This window comes from Quercus robur, chromosome 12 (assembly GCF_932294415.1).
Source record: "Quercus robur chromosome 12, dhQueRobu3.1, whole genome shotgun sequence".
In the NCBI taxonomy this organism is placed as follows: domain Eukaryota; kingdom Viridiplantae; phylum Streptophyta; class Magnoliopsida; order Fagales; family Fagaceae; genus Quercus; species Quercus robur.
Genome location: NC_065545.1, coordinates 39055712 through 39067035, shown reverse-complemented (window position 1 = coordinate 39067035; position 11324 = coordinate 39055712). Strand labels below are relative to the sequence as shown.

The 11324-nt window shown below is 35.9% G+C and overlaps 1 long non-coding RNA gene and 1 other non-coding gene across 3 annotated transcripts; one reads left to right on the top strand and one right to left on the bottom strand.

Annotated features, from left to right (window-relative positions):
- Positions 1-6932: 6932 nt before the first annotated feature.
- LOC126709370 (uncharacterized) lies at positions 6933-10620 on the bottom strand. Of its 2 annotated transcripts, none has more exons than XR_007649375.1 (4): positions 10439-10620; positions 8963-9063; positions 7912-7984; positions 6933-7827 (listed from the first exon to the last, which is right to left on the bottom strand). It is a non-coding gene; the product is annotated as an uncharacterized LOC126709370 (long non-coding RNA). The 2 variants fall into 2 exon arrangements; XR_007649376.1 differs by having other exon boundaries at positions 6933-7768.
- A 132-nt stretch (positions 10621-10752) lies between these two features.
- On the top strand, positions 10753-10837 carry TRNAM-CAU (transfer RNA methionine (anticodon CAU)). Its single transcript is given in 2 exon segments — positions 10753-10790; positions 10802-10837. It is a non-coding gene; the product is annotated as a tRNA-Met (tRNA).
- Positions 10838-11324: the final 487 nt, after the last annotated feature.

The following is an 11324-nucleotide window of genomic DNA, read 5'->3' as shown; positions in this document are numbered from 1 at the left end:
GAGAACGACTCCTAGGGCGAACACGATTTAATTATGTATGAACACCACGAAATAGCCACTGTCTGGTGACCAAGGCATAGCCTTTCAAACCCACGCTATATAAATGATATTGTTTGGGCCTTTTTACGTGCGAACCCAATATCGTTTTGGGTCGTTACAAATCATGTCCTTACAATTGGCGTTGTCTGTGGGAAGGCTTGTGTCCTGGCACAGGTGGTGGGTTGAGATAATCACTCACATCATTCCCAACAGCCGGATGTAGTGTTCTAGCGTAAAGTTCCACTAAGGGCTACGTTTCTTCACTAGGGGTTGCGTTTCGTAGCGTCAGCAGCGTGGATGGTTCTAGGGGCTTGGCCGAGGAGCTAATCCCCCTAAACCAAGGTCCCACGCCATAGTCGAGGGGTTAATTCCCCAAACTACTTAGAAATCAAGTTTTGGATAGAATCAAGGTATTGCATGGTCCTCGGACTAAAACCTATGGGGAAACCAACTACTTATCAAAATCAAGTTTTGGACAGAACCAAGGTATTGCATGGTCCTCGAACTCAAACCTATGGGGAAACCAACTACTTAGAAATCAAGTTTTGGACAGAACCAAGGTATTGCATGGTCCTCTGACTCAAACCTATGGGGAAACCAACTACTTAGAAATCAAGTTTTGAACAGAACCAAGGTATTGCATGGTCCTCGGACTCAAACCTATGGGGAAACCAACTACTTATCAAAATCAAGTTTTGGACAGAACCAAGGTATTGCATGGTTCTCGGACTCAAACCTATGGGGAAACCAACTACTTATCAAAATCAAGTTTTGGACAGAACCAAGGTATTGTATGGTCCTCGGACTCAAACCTATGGGGAAACCAACTACTTATCAAAATCAAGTTTTGGACAGAATCAAGGTATTGCATGGTCCTCGGACTCAAACCTATGGGGAAACCAACTACTTAGAAATCAAGTTTTGGACGGAACCAAGATATTGCATGGTCCTCGGACTCAAACCTATGGAGGAGTCAGCTACTTAAGAAGAATTCTAAGTCGCTCAGTTCTCAGACCAAATACCAGAAAAGGTTAAGGCTATGAAAGTTATTAGGAAGATGGCGAAATGCCTTATTACTCAGCAACCTACAGGGGCAGTACATTTTTGGGTTATATATCCTCAGATGATTACTTCCTACATGGCATCGAGCATTCAGCCATCATCTCGTTCAAATTTGGGGTATACAACCCATTTTCAGGTCGGTCTTATTGTACACGATACCTCTAATAAGTTCATAATAACATCTTTTTTCTTAGTAAGGGATTTCGGCCCTAATTATTGTTTTCTCAGGTCGGCGTTATTATGCCAGACAGTCCTAATAAGCTCATCATAATATCTTTTCCTTTTCTTCTTAATAAGGATTTCAGCCCTAAGTATCATTTGTTCGATTCGGTATTATTAAGTCGGATAGTTTCAATAAGCACAGAGCAAGATCTTTTTATTAACTGGAATTTTGGCCCTATGCATCGTTCAGAGTATAGAAATAAAAAAAAAAGTCACAAAGTAGTGCGTCTATTTACGACATAACCATTTCAAAATGAAGAGATAGAATATACGAAATAAAACAATGATGACTTTTATTAATATAAAGGGGTATTACAGTGTACAAAGAAGGACTTAAGCAAGCCTATATAGAAAACGAGTTACAAAAACAATAAAAAAAAAACGACAAACGAACAGCCAGAAATCTTTTTAAGCTCTGCTCCCAAGTCTTTCCAAATTCTGCCCCAGTAACATCCATATTGAGAGGAGGACCTTCCTTGGTCGGAGAGGAGAAGAAGAGGAAGAAGGAAAAGCACCAGGATGGATCTGGTGATGGAAAGAAGAAGAAGGAGAGGCAAAATGAGGCACCAGTGAAGGAAGAGAGGAAGAAGCAGGGATACTTTGTTCCTGTGTCAGTCCTGACTCCTAACACGCTGGTGCCATGTTAGCTATGCTCATAAGAGAGCGGCTGGTACTGATAATGGGTGACCCCAGCTCAGTCGCGCCAAAATTTTGACGCGACGAGCCCCTACTTCGGATTTTGGCTGAAAGGAGGATGAGAAGTATCTTGAGTCTCTGCCATCTCTGCCCTGACCGAGCCATTTTGAGCTTCACAAGAACGTAGCATTTCTGGGAAGGGTATGGTCTCTTCATTCCCGCTCCTATCTTGGACGTATCACAATTCAAGGTGTAAGCGAGCGGATAAGGGAAATTCTGGGGGAGGCTAAGGGTTTTCAGACTTTAAAAGGATTGAAAGGTCTCTGTGTAAGGGAGGTAACCTCTTGCTTTCCTTCTTATATGAAGGGCAAAACGGGAGGCAATTAATCTGTCCAAGTTTCCAAGAAAATCTGTAAACGAGAATATGCCCACTCCACTTCCCCACGCCGTCAATAATCGTCGAATTTAAATGGTCTCGTAAAGGGAAATCATTAAAGGTGCGTTTCGGATAATGAAGCGGCAGGAACGCATCATGAATGAATTCAAAGGAATGTCTCGTAGTTTGGTATGTTTCCTGGATAGATGAAGAGACACCCACATTGATGAAGAGCAGATCTAAGCAGACCGCAATAAAGGCGTGGCATTACCAAAACCCTCCTCTCCGACCAAGAGGTCGGACAGCAGGATTTTGAGGGGCTATTGTGGAGTCCAATAATTTGTGGCCCTGGCCCATTTTTACGTTGGGGCCCAAGGCCCGAGCCGAGGAAGGTTATAGCCGAGGATAGGTAATAAAAGTCCAAATAGTCTTGAGATACAACCGAGGATGATTCTGTCTTCAACATATCCGAGGTCTCCCTGGAAAGAAGGGCAAAAACAGTATAGGAACAGTTTGGGAAAAAATCTAAAATATCTAGGTCAATAGAGAAGGGTACGCTGGATAGTATAACGATCAAGGACAAAGGGAAAGCTGCCCTTACTGCCATGCAATACTCTGCACCTGACAGAGCCATACTCTTCAGCTTTTACAACCACCCCCAACCACTCTGGGTATGGGCTGATGGGACAAGTATCAGTCCTGGAAAATCGAATCCCACACGTGGACGTTGGATAAGGGATACAGGCTAGTATAAAATGAAAAGTAAGCAATCCGGGGAAATGGTTGAGAAAAATGGCCAAAAACCAGTGCCTCCCAGCCCGCCTCTATGAGAATGACTCCTAGGGCGAACACGATTTAATTATGTATGAACACCACGAAATAGCCACCGTCTGGTGACCAAGGCCTAGCCTTTCAAACCCACGCTCTCTAAATGATATTGTTTAAGCCTTTTTACGTGCGAACCCAATATCGTTTTGGGTCATTACAAATCTTGTCTTTACAATATATTTTAGAATACTAAGTATTTTAACAGATATAAAGAGAGAAAATTTTAAAATATTCGAAAATAATGTATATTCAAAATTACCTAACTTTTTAGATACACTTTAAATCTCTTTATTATATTGATGCATATATCCTTGACGTGTGAAAATATTATATTCCTACTTTGAAAATTGCAAAGAATTTTATCGAAAATAATAATAAAGACAACTGGAGCAAAAGCAGAACAAAAAGTTAAGGCTTATCCTCCACCGAGGTAATACAGACAAAAATTCTCCAAAAAAAACCCCGTTAACCTGGGCCTTGGATCATTCAATGCATAGCTTAGAATCACTTTTTTTTTGGAGGTAAAAGATAGAGCATCACTTTCAAATTTCAATCATTAGGTTAATAAGGTTTTAGGATAAAACTTAAATACAAATATACAATACCTTAGACACAATATATTAGATTCTCCAATTTTTTTTTGAGAAGAAAAACTACTCGTTATATTAAAATCAAGAGTTTGAAAAATCATCCAATACAAAAGACATGATATCCGTTGGAACATACTCCAACCAGATTTGAGACGAAAGAGAGGATCTCGCTCGTTGGGCTAAAGCATGCGCTACTGCATTGCCTTGCCGATCTACATGAACGAAAGAAATACTCTGAAAAGAGTTTGAATGAGAAAGGATATCTAAGATGAGATGCCCCCCACTAGAATGGTCCATACCGGATCCCTTTAAAGCATTAGCCACTGATTGAGAGTCACCTTCGCAGACACACTGAGTATGACCCAATTCTGCAGAAAAAAATATCGCACGCCTTGCCGCAAATTAGATTCTCCAATTGAATTCAAACATTTGGTTATTTTGAATTTAACGAAGTGTTTAAATTCTTATTTTATTGGTTAATGTAGAGTCCATTTTGAAACAACTTATTTAGCTGAAAATAAAAATTGTTTGCTGAGAGAGATAAAACTAAAAGTTAGTTGAAATAGTACATTGAACCTGTGAATAATACAAAAAGTGCAATGAAACCCATGAATAGTAGCAAAAATAAGCTATATAGTAAAGAAAACTGAATTTTTTCCGTCAATGCCAAACACAACTATAATCAAGTATTTGAATTCAATTAGTTATATCCACATTATAATTATCATTCAAATTTAGTGAATAGATTAATCTCGAATTAGGGCTATGATTGTCTAAATTTTGTATTTAATTTAGGTACACCTAATAAACATCTCCATACTTTTATGATATATATAGATAAGAAGATAAATATAACTACCCACTAATCCATTATATTTAGATTAGACATTGATTTGAACAATGGTTAGACATCAATGATAAATATTAGCCTCGATTGGATGAAGTGTAGCACTAAAAATTACTTGATAACTTATCACATCCCACAAATGCCAATGCCACCTGTACTCCTGATATTATTTGACATCCTTAACTTATAACTGCAATTCTAAGCAACCAAATGGATGATCAGCACATAACCATACAATTGGATAAATTGATCATTTGTTACATATTAAATAGAAACAAAATTATCGGGATCAGCCCAAATTAGAATCGGATAAGCTCTCTTTCCGGGTGTCAATAATAGGAGTTCGAATGCTCCGTAACCATTTTTAGTGCAAAATAAAGCGGAACACAATAAGTGGTATATAGGATTTGTATTCTAATAATAGCAAGAAAGAAAGAAACAAATATTTGGTCGTAGTTTTTCCAACAAAAAACCGCAACGAAGACAGATATCTATATATATGTATTCCAATCCTTTCATCCTCTCCTATTCTCGCTTACAAGCTTCAATCCTCAAACTATAATGTGATTTCCGACCTCACTCTCCAGAACCTCCGTGCGTTCTCATTGAACGACCCTTGAGGAAGCTTTTAATCTTCAAAGAGCTTAATATAATTTCTGGGGAGACATATACAACTGCAACAACAACAACAACATCAACAACAACCATGAATCTAAATTGCCTTAACTGCAAGTTTATGCATGGTAATAAATCGGACTCGGATTGTGGTGAACATGACAGAGACAAATCTGGCAAAAGACTATTTAATTTAAAGGCTGAGGGAATAAGCTGGTCAGGGTATTTGTACATACCTATGAGTATTCCACCACCCTACAAGAAAATGAGAAGTAATACGAGTAGGTCTACAAAGATGAAGGTGAAGACAGGTCATTGTCAGAAACATAAGTCAGGACCTCTTGAATTTAAAAGCAGCAATGATGAGCCGAGGTTGGTAAGGAGCCGTGGGATGAGGAGGGATTGGAGCTTTGAGAATTTGAGACAGGGGGATGAGAAGAAAGGGAGAAAACTCGGATTACATACCTGAATATTTCTCTTTTGCTTATCTTTCTTCTTTTTTGGTTAATTTGTTGGGCTTTCGTATTATTTATTTATTTTTTGAGGAGAGGATGTTCTTTCCTCTTATAGGTGTGTTGTCTATTTATTTGTTTGATTATTGAAGATTACATGCAGATGCACTGTTTGCAGTCTAATCAAGAGGATGAAATGGATGTACTTGTGAAATTGTCTAGTTTAAATGCAGAATAAGTGCCTTTGCAAACATTTCTTGCTGGTTATTTGTGTTACTTTCTTCTTTTTTCTGCTTTCATATTTTGTATATTTATTTCCATCTTATCCAGACCATCCCTTTGGATCATGCATTAGGAACAAAGATTTTGGAATATTATATTGGTTGATGAAGAGTTTGACAATTATATGCGTTGTCTAATAATATATGTATTATTTCTTTGATAATTTGGGGTCTTTATAGTTTGTAGGATCCACACGTTATGAGAGACAAGACGCATAAGACACATTCTTCTAGATATGGATATGGAGAAGGAGATACACACCTAACCATGATTCCACTATCATTAGCTATGAGATAGTCTTGGACAACACAATACACCTGCATCTAAATCTCTCCAATACCCAAGGAAATTACATTTTACCCCTTAAAACTATATATCATTTTACACTTGCCTCCCTAAACTATGAGAAAACATACTTACCCCTTAAATTATGAGAATGCACATTTTACCTCTCTAAACTATACTCCCTTTTACACTTATCCCCTAAATTATGAGAATACACATTTACTTTCCTAAACAATTACCATAAAGTTTTACACAAATAATAGTTTAGGCCTTTAAGGGGATAGCTACATATTATAATTTAGGAAGGCAACTATTACACAAATAATGGTTTAGGAGAGGTAAGTGTGCATTATCATAATTTAGGAGGGTAAGTGTAAATGGGAGTATAATTTAAGAAGGCAAAACGTAATTTCCCCCCAATACCCTTGGTCCATTTCCCACATAAAAAGATGGATGAAGAATAAAATAAGGGATGCATGGAAAGCACATCATGCTTCCTTAAGATCAGAGTTATGGAAAGGGAGTATCATAACAAGAAGCCTTTTACTAGGAAGTAATACAAATTCCAGACGACACCAATTATGCACTAATATAATGATCAAAATTTGACATTAAATGGAAATTTTGTTTCCCATACACACACGCAAAAATATGCATTCAGATGCGAAATAAATGTGAAATCCACAACAAACATGAACTACACTTTAACATCATGATGGACAATTTTCATATTTTTCATGGACAGATCTTACATTAACATCATACATTACGATCATTCTTGATTATTATACTGACATCTAACTAATGCGAACTCACAACTCAGATTGTCATTGGCATTGTTATCCTTCTGGCAGTAACCTAGTGGTACCTCTTCTAGGCATATTTTAAATTCCCTTCTTCATCTGCAACAGCAATCGCAACGGCTGTAAAAGTGACCAAAAAAATAAAAGAAAATAACAAAAGTTTTCTTCAAAATCATGACTGGAGTCGGCACAAGAGAATTTTTTTGAGTCATTACAACTTCAGAAAAGAAACATATTCGGGAGGTCTCTGATACTCTAGCATTTTTTCTTTCTCGCATCTGCTTTCCAGTCTCTCCGGCCAACTATAGTTCTATGCGTTTCAGAACTGACCAGGCTATGAGATATCTCAGAATGACATTCTCTTTTTAATGATGTTTCTGCCTTGATTCCATTTGTAGAGCATGGTGTCTGACTTTCACTAGTTAATGTAACAGTAACATTAGATATGACATCTTGATCCTTAGAAGTGTGGGCCTTTCTTGCATCTTTTTTCCAATCTCGTTTACAATGCACTCGGGTCATACAAGGGCCATGAATCACATTTTGTTGCAAATCTACCTGTGGGGGAGTTGACTGATTTATAACACTAGACTTCTTGATTTCTTCTTCTAGCCGTTTCCGAGCCCTGTACCTACGTTGCCGTTCTCGGTTCTTCAGGCGACGAGTTGTAATGTCAAGACGGCCTCTAGTAGTGCGTTGTATTTGATCCATGGGCTTCATCATAAGGTTATCTAATGTTCCAGTCACATTCAAATTTTTCCCATTTTCCATTTTGGATAAAGGTTAGCATCTGCTTTAAGAAACTAATTAAAAATCAAAACCATAAATCTTCATATCTTTCCTAATCTGTTAAAAAGCACTTCACATTTCTTACCAATGAAACTTAGCTTTCTGGTCCATGCAACTTCCGTTTGAAAGCCCTTCCATCACTCCAATGTCTCTGTCATCTATTATATTAATGAATAAAACACGAAAAGTATTGTTGTTCATAAACCCAAAATCACACCATTCAGGTGGTCTAATAACGAAAAAAAGAAAGAAAAAGAACAACTTTATTTATGAGCCCCAAAAGAGGGGCAAAAACATAAAATAAAATAAAATAAACCACACAAGATCCATGAATGTATAAAAAAGCATATAAGGCTTATCTCCACCTGGTCAGAAAAATATATAGAGCTTATAGTGAAGACCACAGAAACTGTTGCAAAGAAAAAGTTCAACTTCTCCTTTTCACAAAAGGTCAATTCTATTTAAAATTTAGTTAATCAAGCATCTCCATGCTGTAGAATTCAGAAACAATCTAATAATTTGACTTTAAATACATTGCTAGTTTTGAAGTCCACACAAAAATGGGATAGTTTGATTTTAAATTAGAATACATCTAAAACAATTTATTGTTTGTTACATTGGTAAATTAGAAACCGGACCCAATAGGCCTTGAAATTATGACCTCATCCTCCATTTTGTTCTTATGGGAGGAGGAAGTGCCATATATACTAAAGCTTGAAAGCTCATTGGCACATATAAAACCCTTCTTCTTCTTTTTTTTTTTTTTTGTTTGCTCATTGCATTAAACTGTCTCTTTTAATGACATGATGTGCTGCACTTGTCCATTGTGGCAATGGCTTCGGATTGTTTTCCCAGATACTTTATACAAGAGGATAGATCAATAACTTCAAATGTAATAAAAATATGATGGAATGATTCCATCCCAAGGGAAATTGTAACATAGAATCTGAATTAACCAGGGTTTGATATGCTTATTTTTTTATTGCTATGATTCTTGCTAACATTTAAGATTATGTGTCATGGACCAATGCAGCAATGCTATATTTGGTATCTCTAATGTTAGTATGTCAGCTTATACCTATGTTATCTATTCAGGAGCTGATTAACAAAATGACTAGCTCAACCATTGAAGTTACCTTAACAAGAGGTCTCTCAATATCTTAAATCCAAGACCAGAATGGAACCCCCTCTAAGCTTCTGCAGCCTTCAAGTTTGAGGTGTCTTCAGAATTCTGCAACTGAAAAAGTGCATTAGTCCCTTTCTATATTAAATATCAGTTATTCATATCTGATGTGTATTCATAATGCAAAGTTCCTTCACTCGCAGAACTTCTATCAACCCATTTGATCATTGATTAATGCTAAGTAGACCCAGAAATTCTAATACAAAGAACCCTCAGTAGTAGCTAAAGATTAAAAGCTTACCTATTGCTAGTAATAGCTGAAACATTGTTCCTAAATACTATTTTTTTTTTCTCTAATCATGATAGCTATCAAGAAAAAAAGAGTCTTGCCAATAAAAAAAAGACAATCAACCAATTCAACTATGAAAGTATCAGTTAGATATATAAAAAATTACCAATTTTCCTAAAAGTTTAAGCAGCTAAGAAATGATGAATTTAATCATTTAACTATAATTCTAAGAGAAGTGTCATGTTCACAATAAATCATAGGTGGTAAGTTATTACTAGTTATAATTTGTAGCTAATACTAAAATTACTTTTTTGCTCACCAGTAACAACTCGTCACCTAAAATTTGTTGTGAAATTGTTGTGGGTGTATCATTTCTCTCTCACACTTCCCCTCATATGTAGGCCCAACTCCCCCTTAATTAGTGGGATACAATATGTGGTTTTTTTTCTTTTAATTTTTTTTTTTTTTAACTTATTAAATGGGAGGTAGATTTGAGACTATAGTCAAACTCAAGACCACCTGTTAATTATTCTGATAGTGTGATAAATTACCGATTATCTAAAAGCGGTTGAAAAATGGTAAATTTAATCCTATAACCGTATTCTAATAATATATATTAAAAATGACTAAACCCATTAATTCTAACAAGACTACAAACACAGTAACCCTAGGTTAGGGTAGTAATATCTACCCTTTAAAGGCACATTGTAATAAACATTAAGAATCAATAGTAAAGGTAACCGTTTATACCATTTTCTTTATCATCTTCTCTTTATTTATTTCGGAATATTTTTTGATAATTTAAAGATAAGGAATCCAATCTCGTGGGATTTTAAGGCAAGGGTTGTTGGTAGCCCATAGGTCCAATGGGCCTCCCGGTGGATTTTAATTTTAATTTTAAAGAAAAACATAATTCAACAGAACAGTTGAGTTGACAGTTGAGCAAAACACCTAAAAGAAAGAAAGATAGCGAAACTGAAAGACAATAAATAGGTTATGAAATGATTCAACTTAAGTTAACAAGTTAAAGATAAGGATGAAAGAAACAGAGACAAAACAGAAATTTAGAAAAAAAATAAAAAAATAAATAAGGGCAGTGAATTGGGAAAATTAAAGCTGGATTTAAGAGCAGCAAGCAAAGTATAGTTAGGAGAACAAAACAAAACAAAAAAGAAAAAGAAAAAGAAAAAAGAAAAATACCTTTAGGAATGCAGATCTGTGTTTGTCCTAGGAAGTAGGAAGTTTGAAACTTTGGAGAGATGTTTGTGAAGAAGGTAAAGAGTAGTGAGAGTGTTTGGACTTTGGTCGAAGGAAACAGGTGTTGGAGCTTTTAAGGACGATGTTAACCAAGACAGGTAGCCTTTCTCCTCTGCCTTCTTATTCTTATTATTATTGCCCATTTTTAATTTATTACTCGAAATTAATAATCAAAACAGTATCTCATTCTCATCAGAAGTGCGCCACAAAATTTTAATTGGTTATTAGTAAAATATCGTAACTCCTATAACATCATTGGGGTGGTGGCGCAGTTGGCTAGCGCGTAGGTCTCATAGCTTCTGAGTGATCCTGAGGTCGAGAGTTCGAGCCTCTCTCACCCCAAATCCTTTTTCAACAGTCTAATAGTTACACTTCCTTCTTTTTATTTTTATTTATTTTAAATTTTTTACAAGATAGAAATTCTATTATGACTTAATATAAATGTATATGTGCACCCCAAATCCTTTTTCAACAGTCTAATAGTTACACTTCCTTCTTTTTATTTTTATTTTATTTATTTTAAATTTTTTACAATGACCTAATATAAATGTCTATGTGTGTGAAACTCCTTTCTCGAAACTTAAATCTCGGCTCTTGCCCCCTACACTCCACAAGCACTTATTCTTGTAAAGTGATCATCACGGTAAGGGTATGCAGTGGTAGTGTCACCTTTTTTTAACATGTTGGCTAGCTATGTGAATTTTTAAAAAATAAGTTTCAAAAACAAAACATAAAAGGGTTTTTTTAGTTCTCAAAAAAAAAAAAAAAGTTTGTTTGGACATACTGAATAAGTGTTTTAAATTTTTTTTAAACAAACATTATTCCACCA